Source organism: Camelus dromedarius, chromosome 19, assembly GCF_036321535.1.
Source record: "Camelus dromedarius isolate mCamDro1 chromosome 19, mCamDro1.pat, whole genome shotgun sequence".
Lineage (NCBI taxonomy): Eukaryota > Metazoa > Chordata > Mammalia > Artiodactyla > Camelidae > Camelus > Camelus dromedarius.
This window is the reverse complement of record NC_087454.1, coordinates 7,210,424-7,224,263: the sequence shown is the minus strand read 5'-3', so window position 1 is coordinate 7,224,263 and position 13,840 is coordinate 7,210,424.

Below are 13,840 nucleotides of genomic sequence, written 5' to 3'. Positions count from 1 at the left end.
GCTATTAATTGGAACAGCTGCTCAAAAGGCTGGTGCTGCCCACATTCTATGACAGACTGTGTATAAGGAGGTCCCCATTATAACAGCCTCACCTGAGAGTTACCAGGGTGTGTCAGCATCCTTTTTTATACCATCTGTTTGAGGAGAAGATTGAGCAGAGAGAGAGTAGGAGAAAGGGAGGTAGAAATAGGGAGAGGTGTTTAGCAAATAGTTTCAGGACCTACTGTTTACCAGCTACTCTGCTGAGCCCTGGTTCTGGGCACAAAGAAGGATTAATGCCCTCAAGTAGCTCGTGAAACATAAGCATAATATACTGTCAATATCATGTACCCAGTCTCATGAAACCAACAGGATCAGGGAACACATGAATAGACAACCCACCCCTCGCCAGAGATTTCAAAGAAGTTTCCCCAGAGAGACTTCACTCACATTAAAAGACATATTTGGCTTGGTTTCCAGTAATTTAATGCAAGAGATTTGCTCCACCTGGCTCTCCTTCATCCCCTCCCTTCATAGAGCAGCTGACTGTGCCTCAAGCCCCTCTAGCAGGAGAGCACCCCAATTCAGCTAGAGGACTGACTGCCTGTCCTGCCTGGCCAGTGAGCTTCAGGCCCATGAAGGAGAGGAATGCCAAGTGTCAAGGGCCAAAGGTGTGAGGGGTGGAAAAAGCAAATGTTAGCTGAATCTTAGGAAATGCTAGTCAACAATGTCAACCCAGAGGCCAGGGCTGTTTTGGACCCTGGAGTTCAGACAGTTTGAGAGACCTCTTTGATAAAAAGAATTTGAAAAAATTCCTTCCATAAATTGTCAAAGACATCTGACCTATGAACACTTTGGGTGGGTCCTTTGCTTAAAGGGGTGCCTTTGCCAGTGAGGGGCCCTAGAGCTTAAGCTTCATGGATTTCACGGCAAACCTACATGTACTCAGAGACCAAGAAATGGTCCTTCTCTGGAGGAAAGAATGGGGATCCACCTATCTTCTCATAACTTAACCATCTTTGAAGTGCAAATGCAGAGTGGCAGGTTGCCTCGGACACAGAGAGGGGACTTCCTCTGCCTGTTCCTGTGGGTCTCCAGAAAGATGTGATGCTATTTTTGGAGCACAGACTTTCTTCAGCATTTCAGTTTGGCTTCTTGGAATTTTCACAGCAAAACAAATTACAGTACTGGGTGGAAACAAAACAGGTTTCATATTGCTTTTTGTTGTTACTCTAATGAGCCAAGGACAGAAGATATTAATTTTTAAAAAACATATCAAAAATATTTGCCCTTAATGCCCTTCTTTCATTTCTTTTCTTTCTTCCTTCCTCCCTCCCTTCTTCCTTCCTTCCTTTTTCTTTTCTTTCCTTCCTTCCTCCCTCCCTTCTTCCTTCCTCTCTTCCTTCTTTTCTTTTTTTCTTTTTTCTTCTTTTTCTTTCTTTCTTTCTCTTTCTTTCTTTCTTTCTTTCTTTCTTTCTTTCTTTCTTTCTTTCTTTCTTTCTTTCCTTCCTTCCTTCCTTCCTTCCTTCCTTCCTTCCTTCCTTCCTTCCTTCCTCCTACCCTCCCTCCCTTCCTTTCTTTCCTTTTTTCCTTTCTTCCTTTTTTTTGAAGATTACAAAGGTCAGAAGTTCAAACATCTTGTATTAATGGCAGCACCATACTTATTTGTTTTCCTCTAACAGACAGCATTGCTAAAGATTAGGGGGAAAAAAAGTCTCCTGAGCAGATGTATATTGATAACTCTTAGCATCATTTTTTATTATTGTTACCACACCTATTACTAATACTAATTAATAATAATAGTAACCAGCTCTCTCCCTAAGACTTCACAAGTGAAATGAATAATGAATGAATTCATCAAGTATCAATCTAAGCAGAATCTAGGAAACAAAGAGTACTGGAAATGCTGGTCCAATTGAGGTTTCAATCCCAATCTCCACCCAAGAAGCCTTTCCTGATACTATGGGCCATGAAGCACTTCCTCTTCTAAATTCAGCCCAATGCTTTGAATAGGGTTAAGGCAGCTGGCTAGCTCTTTAGCAAAATCCACCCCTCCCTCCCCAACTTTCCACCTTAAGGAAGCCATGTACCATGTGACACAATCCTGGCTGGTGATATGCAGGCAGAAGCCACTAGGGAGAAGGAGCCTCTGTAAGAGGAAGCTCTTCATTCTGTGGCCTTCATTACCCCTCTTTTCCCCCTTCCCATCTCCCTACAGCCTGGAGTTGCAACTGCCATACTGGAAAAAAAGGATGGCAAGTATGAGGACCCTTCCTATGTGCTAAGCATGACGCTATGGAAATACAGAAGGTTCCAGTCCCTGGGGCATGGGGAGCCCTGATCTGGCCTCCTCAGACTACCATTTTGTAAGATGAACAAATGCTTTTTTTCTTAAAGCCACAACTAGTGGCTATATTTGATACTTCTTGCCAAATACATTCCTAATTGATGCAAGAGAAAGAAATAATCTGACCCCCTCTGATTCCATCATAAATGTATTAGCAAATAATGGAACAAATGTAATAGTCCTATGTTCTCTAAGTTTCAGTCTTCTCTAGGGTAGAATAAGTTACTGTCCTTGGCTTCCCTCCTCATTGAGCTCCTTTGAGGATAAAATAACACACAGGCAGACCTCAGAGATTTTGTAGGTTCACTTCCAGACCACTGCAATAAAGTGAGACATGAATTTTTTGATTTCACAGTGCATATAAAAGTTATGTTTACATTATACTGTAGTCTAATAAGTGTGCAATAGCATTATGTCTTAAAAAAACTGTGTACATATCTTAATTTAAAAATACTTTATTATTAAAAAATGCTAACCATCATTTGAGCCTTCAGCAAGTCATAATTTTTTTTGCAATAGTAACATCAAAGATAACTGATCACCAATCTCCATAACAAATACAACAATAATGAAAAGTTCGAAATATTGTAAGAGTTACCCACATGTGACACAAAGACACAAAGGGACCAGATGCTATTGAAAAAATGGCACTGATAGACTTGCTCGAAGCAAGATTGCCACGTAAACCTTCAATTTGTAAAAAAAGCAGTATCTAAGAAGTAGAATGGAGTGAAGTGCAATAAAATGAGGTACGTCTGTATGTGAGAGCACTATGAAAATTGTAAATTGTGGGTTATTTACTGTAGCAGGCACCATGCTAGGAGCCTCTTCTGGGAGCCCGCCTACCTGAAGGTTTTAGGGTCAGCCAACAAGATACCTATTTTGTAAGTCTTCCTAAAGCTACACCAGAGAGTAAAGGGTCAGCTAACAAGACCTACAGAAAGTAGCAATAAAAATTAGAGTGGGGGAGTCCTGGTGCCCCATTAGCAGTGCCAGAAGGAACACAGACCCCGGATGATCAGGATTTTTCAGGTGCAAGCCTGCATTAGCTTCCCAAGGCTTCTGCACCAAATTGCCACAAACTAGGTAGCTGAAGCCAGCAGGAATTTATTTCTCACACAGTTCTGGAGGCCAGATATCTGAAGCCAGAGTGTCTAGCACTGTTGTTTGCTTCTGGAGGCTCTGAGGGAGAATCTGTTCCATGCTTCTCTCCCAGCTTCTGGTGGCTTCTGATGATCCTTGGTTTGTAAATTGCATTATTCCAATCTCTGCCTCCATCTTCGCATAGTATTCTCCTCTCTGTGTTTCTGTGTCTGCTCCTTTTCTAACTTGTAATAGCACTCTGTGTTGGATTTAGGAATCACCCTAAATCAGGTTGATCTCAGTTTGAGTTCTTTACCTTAATTACATTACCTTAATTATCTTAATTATAGTAAGACACATACCAAATGAGGTCACAGTCTAAAATTCCAATGGGCATATCTTTTGGGGGCTACAATATAAACTCCAATAGTGTCCCTCAAATGCTCTCAGAGCAGGGTACTAGGTAACTGGCCCACATTCTTGCAAAAAAGGGGAGTCTGAGATCCCCTCTTTGAAAATGAAGAATTTAGTGCCTGGTGCTGTTGGTCCCTTTTGGGAATTAACTTGCTAAAGAGAGTCACACACCAGAGGTCACTCCCCCTTCTGGAACATCACCCATCCAGTAGGTGGCTGACTCAGGGTATAAATGCCGGGTCGTTCTCCCCAACTCAGGACATCTCTGAAGGGCCATCCCTGCTTCAGAGACCCTCCCACCCTTGGGGTTAGCTGAGACCTTGTGATGACTACATAGTCGCCCAGCTTCTCACTCTGTCCCCACAGGCCTTGATCCTGAGAGTGCTCTCCAGTCCTGTCCCTGGAGGCACGTCTCAGAGTCTGCTTTCCTGGAAGCCAAGCTGCAGAGAATTGTCCTAATTACAAAATGTGAAAAGGAGAAATCTCAGCCTGCGCTTAGCAATCTAAAGTGCTCCCATTAAGACATTCTCATTTTTACAAGAAAGTAACTTTTTTTCCCTTTTCAACAATCAAGTTATAAAATAGTTTTGTAAAAATAGCATTAACACTAAGCGAGATCTTATGTAGTATCCCATACTGGCTTAACAAGGGCCTGAAGTGATTTCTTAGCCTACCATGGGTTGGTTCTTTTAACTTTTTAACACTTGGCTTAAATGTTAACAACACATTGTCTGATTTTTATGGACTTTTAAACACTGTGGCCAAGCCTGCTGGAAAAGATCTGGTTTTGTCAGCAATTCAGGCGTGAATATTGGAATTTGAAAACAAATCAAAAAGATCCAGTAAGCTCATGGGACTTATACTTCCAGAGAAAAATAGTTCCCATATATAAACACTCCCCTGCAAAGCCATGTGTGCTCACCCTTCTACAATCATAGGTGTATTGTCAACCAGATGCAATTCTGTTTAAGACTAGAGTAATCATGTATAATTTAGATAAAATGACTTTGTGCCAGTATTTGAGTCATGGAGCCATGAATTTGAATTCCATACCACCCAGGTGGGCTGGGAACTCTGGGTAGTCATAGGAAAGAACTGTAAAAATATATAAGAATTTTACAAAGAACTATGAGCTCGAAGAAAAATGAGAAAACTTTATGAGCTTAGTACAGAGGACTTGAGCATGGGAAATATGATCCTAGGAGGACTGAGTTTGATTCAGGGAAATTTCATGAGCTAAGTCCTAAGAAGTCACTGAGTTTCAGTTTGAGCAATTGCAGCCCAGAGGAGGCAATCTACAGGAAAGATCCTGGTCTCAGAATGGAGTGTAGAAAAGGTCTTAGAGAAAGATTTTGTTGTCATGATAAATAGAACAGGAAACAGCTATGAAAGTTGTGGTTATTCATGCCAATCTTGAGATTTTTCTCACATTGTATTGAATAGCAGAGTATCTTAGCTGAAGAGGACAAAATGGGCAAGTGCTATGTCAGTGACAGGTGGGAAAGAGCAGTGCCTCAGGGACCTGGGCAGAGGTAGAGGAACCCTCAAAACCCCACATGGAGGTGGGAATCGCTCCTCCAAGTGTCCCCTGAGTTGGAGAGCAGGCCTGAAGGCAGGTGGCTTGGCCTCCCTGTTGTCAGCAGTTCTTCCCTTTCACGCACATCACCACACCACACCAACCACTCCACTTCTGTGAACAGAAAGCCCAGTTCTGTCCACAAATTTCAAGAAACAAGAGGCCTTACTTCCCTGTGCAGAAGGACAGCCTGTCCATTGACACATATGGATTTTCTTTTTGGTCAGAGCTAGCTCAGACATGCTGGCTTCCCCATGCCCATGAGATAGCCTTCCCCAAAACTAGGAGCCAGGAGACATTCTGTTGATTACACAGAATGTCACATAATAATCCTTGGCAAGGTAGTCATTCAGGGAACAATCTGTTTTAAGCTGAATTGTGTCCCTCTAAAATTTGTATGGTGAAGTCCTAACCCCCAGAACCTCAGAATCTGTCTGCATTTGGAGACAGGGCCTTTGAAAGGGTGAGTAAGGTTAAATGAGGTCATATGGTGAGTCTTACTTGAGTATGACTGCATCCTTAGAAGAAGAGGAGTTAAGAGGATTTAGGACACACTCACACAGAGGCAAGATGATGTGAGGACACAGGGAGAAGCCAGCCATCTACAAAACATGGAGAGAGACCTCAGGAGAAGCTAATACTGCCAACACCCTGATCTTGAACTTCCAGCCTCCAGAACCATGAAGAAATAAATTTCTGTTGTTTAAGCCCCCTAGTCTGTGATACTTTGTTGTGGAGTCCTAGCAGACCAACACACCATCTGTCAGGGTTTTAAGACGCACCTGCGTGTGCTCATGGTGGAGGGACTGTGTCTGTCTTGTTTACCCTGTGCCCCAGGGCCATGCCCAGAGCCTGTCCTACGAGATAGTCAATCAGTGTTTGTGGAATAAGTGAAAGACCCAGAATCAACTTTTCTGGAATTGAAACTTTACAGGTGGTCTCACTTGGCCAGCGAGTCTTATCTGAGTGGCTGCCAGGAATCTTGCTCTGTCCCAAGGGGCTGTAAATGCATAGCAGTAGTAACCTGTCAAGGAGAACAAGCCTTTGGGGAGGGAAAGGCGCTAACCCTTTTTAGTTTGCTTTTCTTCCGCCCTCTGCACGATTGCCTTAGGCAGGGCAGTGCTTATTTAGTATTTCTTTTGATGGTACTGTCCCATGGGCTGGTACCATAGAGTCCATGTTTAGTAATACTAGTGTTATCCCCAAAATTTCCCCTTATGTACTCATTGCTCCAGGACTGATTCCTTTTTATTTCTCCCCACGTCTGTCAATGGTATCCCCATTCTCTCATGGCTCAGACTCAAACCCTTGGAGTCAGAGTTGATTCTTCCTAATGCTGGAATCCCTAAGTCCCATCAGTAACAAAATCTTTTCCATTTTTCCTCTCACTCCCTATCTCTCCGTCTCCAGGCTCATCACCATCACAACCCGCCTCATGATAGGGGAATCCTCACTGATCTCCCCGCCCCTAACCTTTCCTCTCCATTACATGATATGTTCTGCTGCCAGACTCTTCTTTGTTAGGCCTCAGAAACTCTTTTGAGGGGCCCTGGATAGATAGTAAAAAAGTTAGTCCCCGTCATTCAATGCCTGGCAGCGATTGCTAAAAAGTTTGAAGAAGGAGGGGGAGTAGGAGGCTAGTAAAATTGCTGGAAATAATCTGCTGCGCTAATCCACAACCATTGCTGTAGGGTCTTCCGGAATCAGAAACCCCATTTCCAGCTGCTACTATATAAAATATACATAACCAGATTCACCTTAGGTTGTTGGCTACAAGAACTCAGCTTTTACAACATAGCAGAGTTCATATGTAAACTGTTAATTATACGATCTTTCCTGTTCGTTTATTTTTGCAAGAATTGTTATATGTTGGGGCAGGGTTGGGGGTGGGAGGTGACATGTGGAGGCCAGAGGGACATGGGGAGAGAAGACTGCTCCCAGGAACACAGAGTAATGCCAAGAACTATAATTCTAACCTTCGCCCTACATGGTCCAGTGGCTTGTGGGCTGGAAGAAGGAAAGTGACATTTGTGATTGAGTCCATATGAGATGCTTGACCTCCCCAGCTTCATGCTCCAACAGGCTCAGTGTGGGGCTGAGGCCAGCAAACAGAGCAGGAAGTGCAGAGCAGGGGAATGTTGACAGAAAAAACATTTATTTGTTCTTCTCTGGATGCTAATTACTGAAAGCCTATCCTCTATAGGCTGTTTCGTGGTAGATTTTCTGCTTATGTAAATTTTTAAAGCAAATTAGTCTGTTTGGTTTGGTTAGCCATGGAAGGATGACTTCCTGAACACTTGACACAAAGCACCTTCCTCTGTCCTGCATTTTTCCTAAGACCACGTTCCTGCATGTGTCACAGAAGTTTCTGTAGCTGAGAGTAATGGCCCATGGCTGACCCTCACTCTGGGCCTAGGATCTCCATGCTTGACATGCAAAGGTGGTTTTGAATTAATAAAGGACTTGTAAAAAAACAGGAATTGTTTTTTCTTGTTAATTGTTACAAGTCTAGGCAGAGGCAAACCATCCCTGACATGTCCACCAAAATCACTGAATCCTGGATTCACTCCCTCACTCTGCCTCCCCTGTCTCCCCCAGAGCTTTGACTACCCTGTTCTTGCAGATACCCATAACCTTTGAACCCTAAGGGCTGAAACTTTGGGGAAAACTGCAGTAAGGCATCTCCAAGAGGATCTGTCTTGGATTGTCCAAAAAGAAGGATTCAGAGCTTTTCTTATTTTTTTATTCTTCTTTATTTTATTTTACTTTATTTTATTGAGTTATAGTCAGTTTACAATGTTGTGTCAATTTCCAGTGTAGAGCACAATTTTTCAGTCATAGATGAACATACATACATTCATTGTCACATTTTTTTTCACTGTGAGCTATCACAAAATCTTGTATATATTTCTCTGTGCTATACAGTATAAACTTGTTTATCTATTCTATACGGAGTTTTTCTTATTGAGTCAATTCTGTCTCCTCATCTGGCAAATGGAAAAATATTCTGGCTGATGTAGGATCTCTTCTAGCACACAGATCTGTGATTTTAAAATATTGCTCTTTTAAGCATTATTAAACTACTAATGCTAACAAGTATTAGCTTTTCTTCATATAGCTAATTGATTACTTATTTTAATTGACTCTTTAACACACAAAATATATGTGCTGGCAACAGTGGTAAGCTGGGAAACCGGGTCTTCAAGGGAAAACTCTTGCAGATTTGCAGAGTGTGAATAGCCCTACCACGGGCAGTTTCAAGCTGCAGACCTGACATTACTGAGCAACCAAACAGGGACTTGGCAAGACATGAGTACAGGCCAGCTCCAACACACCAACAGTTGGGTATAGCCTAAGAAATGTCAAGATTGGCTGGAATTGGTTTACATTCTTATATTATGGCTTTATTTTCTATTTTCTCCTTAGAACACACAAAAATTTACGACAGGTGAGTCTAGCCTGACAATGAACAGACACGTATTTTGAAACTGAACTTCCATGGGATTGGAGAATAAGAGGTAAAAATACTGAAACCCAGTTGAGGTCCAGTCATCTTGAGACAGGAATGGGGCAGGGCACTGCCATTCAAGGAATGATACAGCAATTAACATCAAAATGGTGGAAGATTCAACCCCCAATAGGCCTTGAGGCTCAGGATGGTGGGAGATTTGACTTCTAGCAGATCTTGAGCTTCATTATACACCCATTGTAATGTAGTAACTTAGTAAATAGCATGCCCACAAGCGCCATGACAATCCCAAGGCTAACCACAAAAGGTCAAAGAGTGGGAATGGCCAACTTCCTGGGAATCCCAGCCGCTTCCCCAGGCTAGTTAGACTGGTCCTTCCACTTACTAGCATATGAAGCCACCAAGCCCATAAAAACTGGCAACACGGTGCCTCGCCACCGCCCTCTCTGTCTCCCCCGTTGGAGATGGCCCGCACTCTGCCTGTGGAGTATATACCTACTTTTACTCTAATCTGAGCACTCAACCCCCACACCTCATGGCCTTTCTCTTGCCTTTCAATGTATCTCTCTAAATCTACCTTGACTCAACTGTGGCTTGCTCTTCAATTCTTTTCTGCGTGAAGCCAAGGACCCACACTTGGCAGGGCATGTCCTACAGGCTCAACTGAAGCCTGGGACATGGCCCTCCTCATGCCCCACATCCGCTTTTCCTGAATCATATCTTTGGCGCCCAACATGGGGCATTTACGTAAAGAAACGGGGCTCAAAGGGCATAATCTCGATCCACCTATTGGGCTACGGCTCCCCTATCTTCAGAGGGTGGCAGGGAGTTTCTCCCGTGCCGTGCAGATTCAAGTAGCCCTTTAGGTGGCAGCTGACGCTGCCTGCAGGATCTGGCAGAGACCAGTTCTCTAGCTGTGAAGGAGCCCACTGAGCCCAAGGCTTTTCTCCCCTCAACCTTTTCTCATTCTCTCCTTTATCACTCTATCTCTTTGTACTCAAGAAGATCCACCAAGGAGACCACTCAGACATCCAGACTAAGACCATGTGGCAAGTAATTGGCAACCTGACTGGGTGAGATCCCCCTCCGTGGTTCCTTGAGCCCAATTCCTCTTCTCTACACGGTCTTGGTCTGGTTCCAGGACACCGGAACTGCAAAAGGGGGCCCCAATTAGGGGACTCCGGGAGTTCCCCTTTAAAAATTTGCGGCCCGGCCCTCCCCGAGTGCCCTCGGGTTGCACAGCCTCATTGCATCCGTAGGCGGGAATTGCGTGTGGGCACTCCCCTTGTGGATCACGGGTTTTGTACCGCTGAACAAGAGTTGCCGGCAAGTGCTCTCTTCACGGGTCACAGGTTTTCGAGCCCTTGGTGGTGTCACAGGCTTTAGCACCTCCTCACGCCCCACATCCGTTTTTCTTGCATCAATCTGGCTCTTCTGCAGGTCAGAGAATAATGGAAGTAGTTAGACCATGAAGTGCTCCTTATCACTTTAAGCCACTTGACCTCTTACCTACTGGAGTAGCACAGGCCGGCGGCAGCCCCATTTCCACCAGACTTTTAATGAGCTGTGTACCAGGAAACCAGCTCAACCCCCAGCCTGTGATAGGTATTTAATCAAAGTAAATCAAATATGGATGTATTCTTTAACAGGGTCTTAATTCCAACCGTAAGGACACTATACAGTTTCAGTTTTGATCAAAGTTAAGCAGATACAACAGGCTGCCGGCCAATTAAGTGGGGAAGGAAAGTAATGAGTGAGTGAGTGAGTGAATCCGCCGGAAAGGAAGATAAACCCTATCCTCTCTCATGATGCTGGACTCATTCTGCTGATGTTCTAGGTTCGACTAAGTTTACCAACAGTGGAGAGTTTCTGGGAAATCTGTAAATACACTTCCTTCAGGGAATGTAAGTCTAGTTATTAAAAACTACATTCAGAAACAGCATCTCTACTGGTAAGTAGTGGTCCCTGAGCACTGACCTAGGACGGAAGCTGTACAAACAGCCCATAATACTTGTACAATCAGTTTTTTCATCTCTAAAGCAAAGAACCCAATGCTTGTTGTTCTGACCCATTGTGCAGATTAAATGAGATAACATGTGCAGAGTACCTAGCACTATGCTTAGAACATAGATGTTCAGTAAATAATAGATATTTGATGATTAATACATTCTCTCAAGCTTCCACATCCCTTTTTTATACATTTTTCCTTTTTCATGTAGACTCTATCCTAGTAAAAACACACCCCAGAGGTCTATCAAAAATATTATTCTGCCTCTCCCTCTCTGAGGCGTCTGGGAATTGTCATGTGGTATGATTCCAAGCAGCTCAAGCTATATGCAATAAGTAAAATTCCACCTAAGCTGATGGAACATGCTGAGAGGTCACAGTTTAAGTATTTTTGCCTTTTGGGCTGTGGTAGACAGAATAAAGTCCCCCTAAGGATGTCCACATCCTAATCCCCAGAACATAGGACTACTATCTTACACATGGCGAAGGGACTTAGCAGATGCGATTAAGTTAAGGATGAAATCATGAAGGTCCTTATGAGAGAGAGGGTCAGAATCAGAGGTGTGATGATGGAAGCAGAGATTCAAGTGAGCAGCTAGGAGCCAGGGAATCCTGGCAGCCTCTAGAAGCTGAAAGAGGCAAAGAATGGATTCTCCTCTGGAACGTCCAGGAGGAACCAGCCCTCCTGACAGTTGGACTTCAGCCCAATGAGACAGATTTGGACTTCTGACCTCCAGAACTATAAGATAACAAATCATTGCTTTAAGTCACTATGTTTATGTTAATTTGTCACAGCAGCAATAGGAAACCAATACACAGACAAAGAAAGAAACGGGTCAGAAGGGAAGCAATCCTTTCTCTCCAAACCCCACACGTGAGAAGAAAAGATACAGTCTCCTTGGCCTATGACTGTGTTATTTCCTCAGATGAGATTTCTTCAGAGCAGGAAAGTACTGGTTACCAGCGGGCCCCAAACTTTCCAAGAACATAAAAGAAATAAAATTTAAGTCAAGGAATATAAAAGGAAGAAGGGAAATGGGTGGAGGTTTAGTGTGTAAGAAAGTTGTAAGCTATCAGGATTGTTGAATTCAGGTGGTGTGTGTATATATGGAGGTTTTTTTGTTTTGTTTTTTTGTTTTTTTTTAATTTTAGAGGGGCTCAGAGCAATGACATTGTAAGTGGGTCAAGGAAACTAAGTGAAGAATTTTCCTAATAAATATTAGAGAAGAATTCAAAAATGATGACCTCAACTGAATTATGGCCTAGTCTTCCAAGAAGGAATAAAAGCTCCAGCTTAGAACACATTAAGAATGTTGTCAAGCAATTGGAAACTATTTGTTAAGAAACAATCGCCTCCTCGCAGGAGTCTTGGAGCTCTTTCATGACTTTGCGGGGTGTGTAGCCTGAACCTCATAGTCTTTGTTGGCCCCACCGTCCCTCCAAATGTGAGCCACATTTATAAATTCCAGAAGGACACGGGTCGTTGGAGAGAGTCCTGTGTGTTCTGTGCAGTTGGCAGGGAGACCTGAAGAAAACAGAAAGGAAAGCTGGGGGCGCTGTCTGGCTGGCTGACACCCGGGACTCCCATTTGGTTTGTGTTGTCCTACTTTGCAGAAGGCCCCCCTGCTGTCCTCTCTTTCAGCAAAATGCTTTTCACACAGAGCTGCTGCTTTAAATGGAAGACTTTTCAGTGCGCTCCATCTAATATGTTTTAATTGTGCTAGCTCAGAAAGCATATGGAACAATAATCATTAAGAATGGTTTACATTATATGTACATGTATATTCTCAAACATATAAGCACAGGTGTATGTTGGGTAGGATACAAGTGAAACTGGTTAGCAGTGTATACTTTGGTGAGTGGAATTAAAAAAGCAATAGGGCACTTACATTTATTTGTTCATGTTGTTGAGTGGCGATATCATGAGTGCTTTTCCTTTTTTTTTGGTTTCATTTTGGCTTATTTTCCCAAATACATTTCTTTTAATAGAAAAGAAAATTCTCCTTTTGGCTGAAAAAAGTGGTAACACTTCAGAACAGAAAACAGGTAAAGTTCTGATTGTGCCCACTGAATTTCCTGAATTTAGGCTTTTCTTCTTACATCCAAACTATCGTGGACCATTGCAGTGGCAGATCTGTCTCATGGATGTGCATCTATTTCAGGTATTCTAGCACAGGGCTTCTCAACCCGAAACGTGCAAGTGAATCGCCCCAGGGTCTTGTTAAAGTGTAGATCTGATTCAGTAAGTCCAAGGTGGGGCTGAGAGTCTGCATTTCTAACAGCTCCCAGGGGATGCGGATGTTGCTGGTCCATGGACCAGCTGTGGGTTGCCAGGGCCCACCCAGACCATTGTCAGACAAGCTATCAAGTCATGTGTTCCAATTTAGGAATCTGAACACAGAGCAAACCAGCAAATCAGAAGCTTCCCAAAGCTAGGACCAAAGTCTGCCCAAAACCAGACAGTGGATTCCAAAACCAAATTGATAACTAATGGTCAAAGTCCCAGGGCCTCCGAAGTTGGAGGCAGTTTCTTGAGGCCCACTGATGTCAACACTGGAGCACCTTGCAAGTGCGACCACAAGCACAAAATGCCTAGGTTTAAACATTGGCTCCTTTACTGTCTTTTACCATAAATGGAAGGGCTTTCCCTGGGAGGTCCGCAGGGATTTTTACACTGCAGTGTGGTCACTGCTGTTATCCCTGATATTACAGTAAGGACTGTGATGCCAATGAGCTGGAATGTTTGTTCCAAACACCAGGATGTCCAGTTCTTTGTGCTTATCCTTCAATGAGAACTTCTGGTATTTTGAAACTGGCACACTTACGAAAAAAGTTAAATACTAGATGATCAGCTAGAATCTTGAGGGAATTTCCCACCCTGAATTGCACATGCCGGAACTAACCTTTTTTATTGCTGGCACGCAAGCAGTACAAGCACCATAGTTTATGCTGGAAATATGGTATC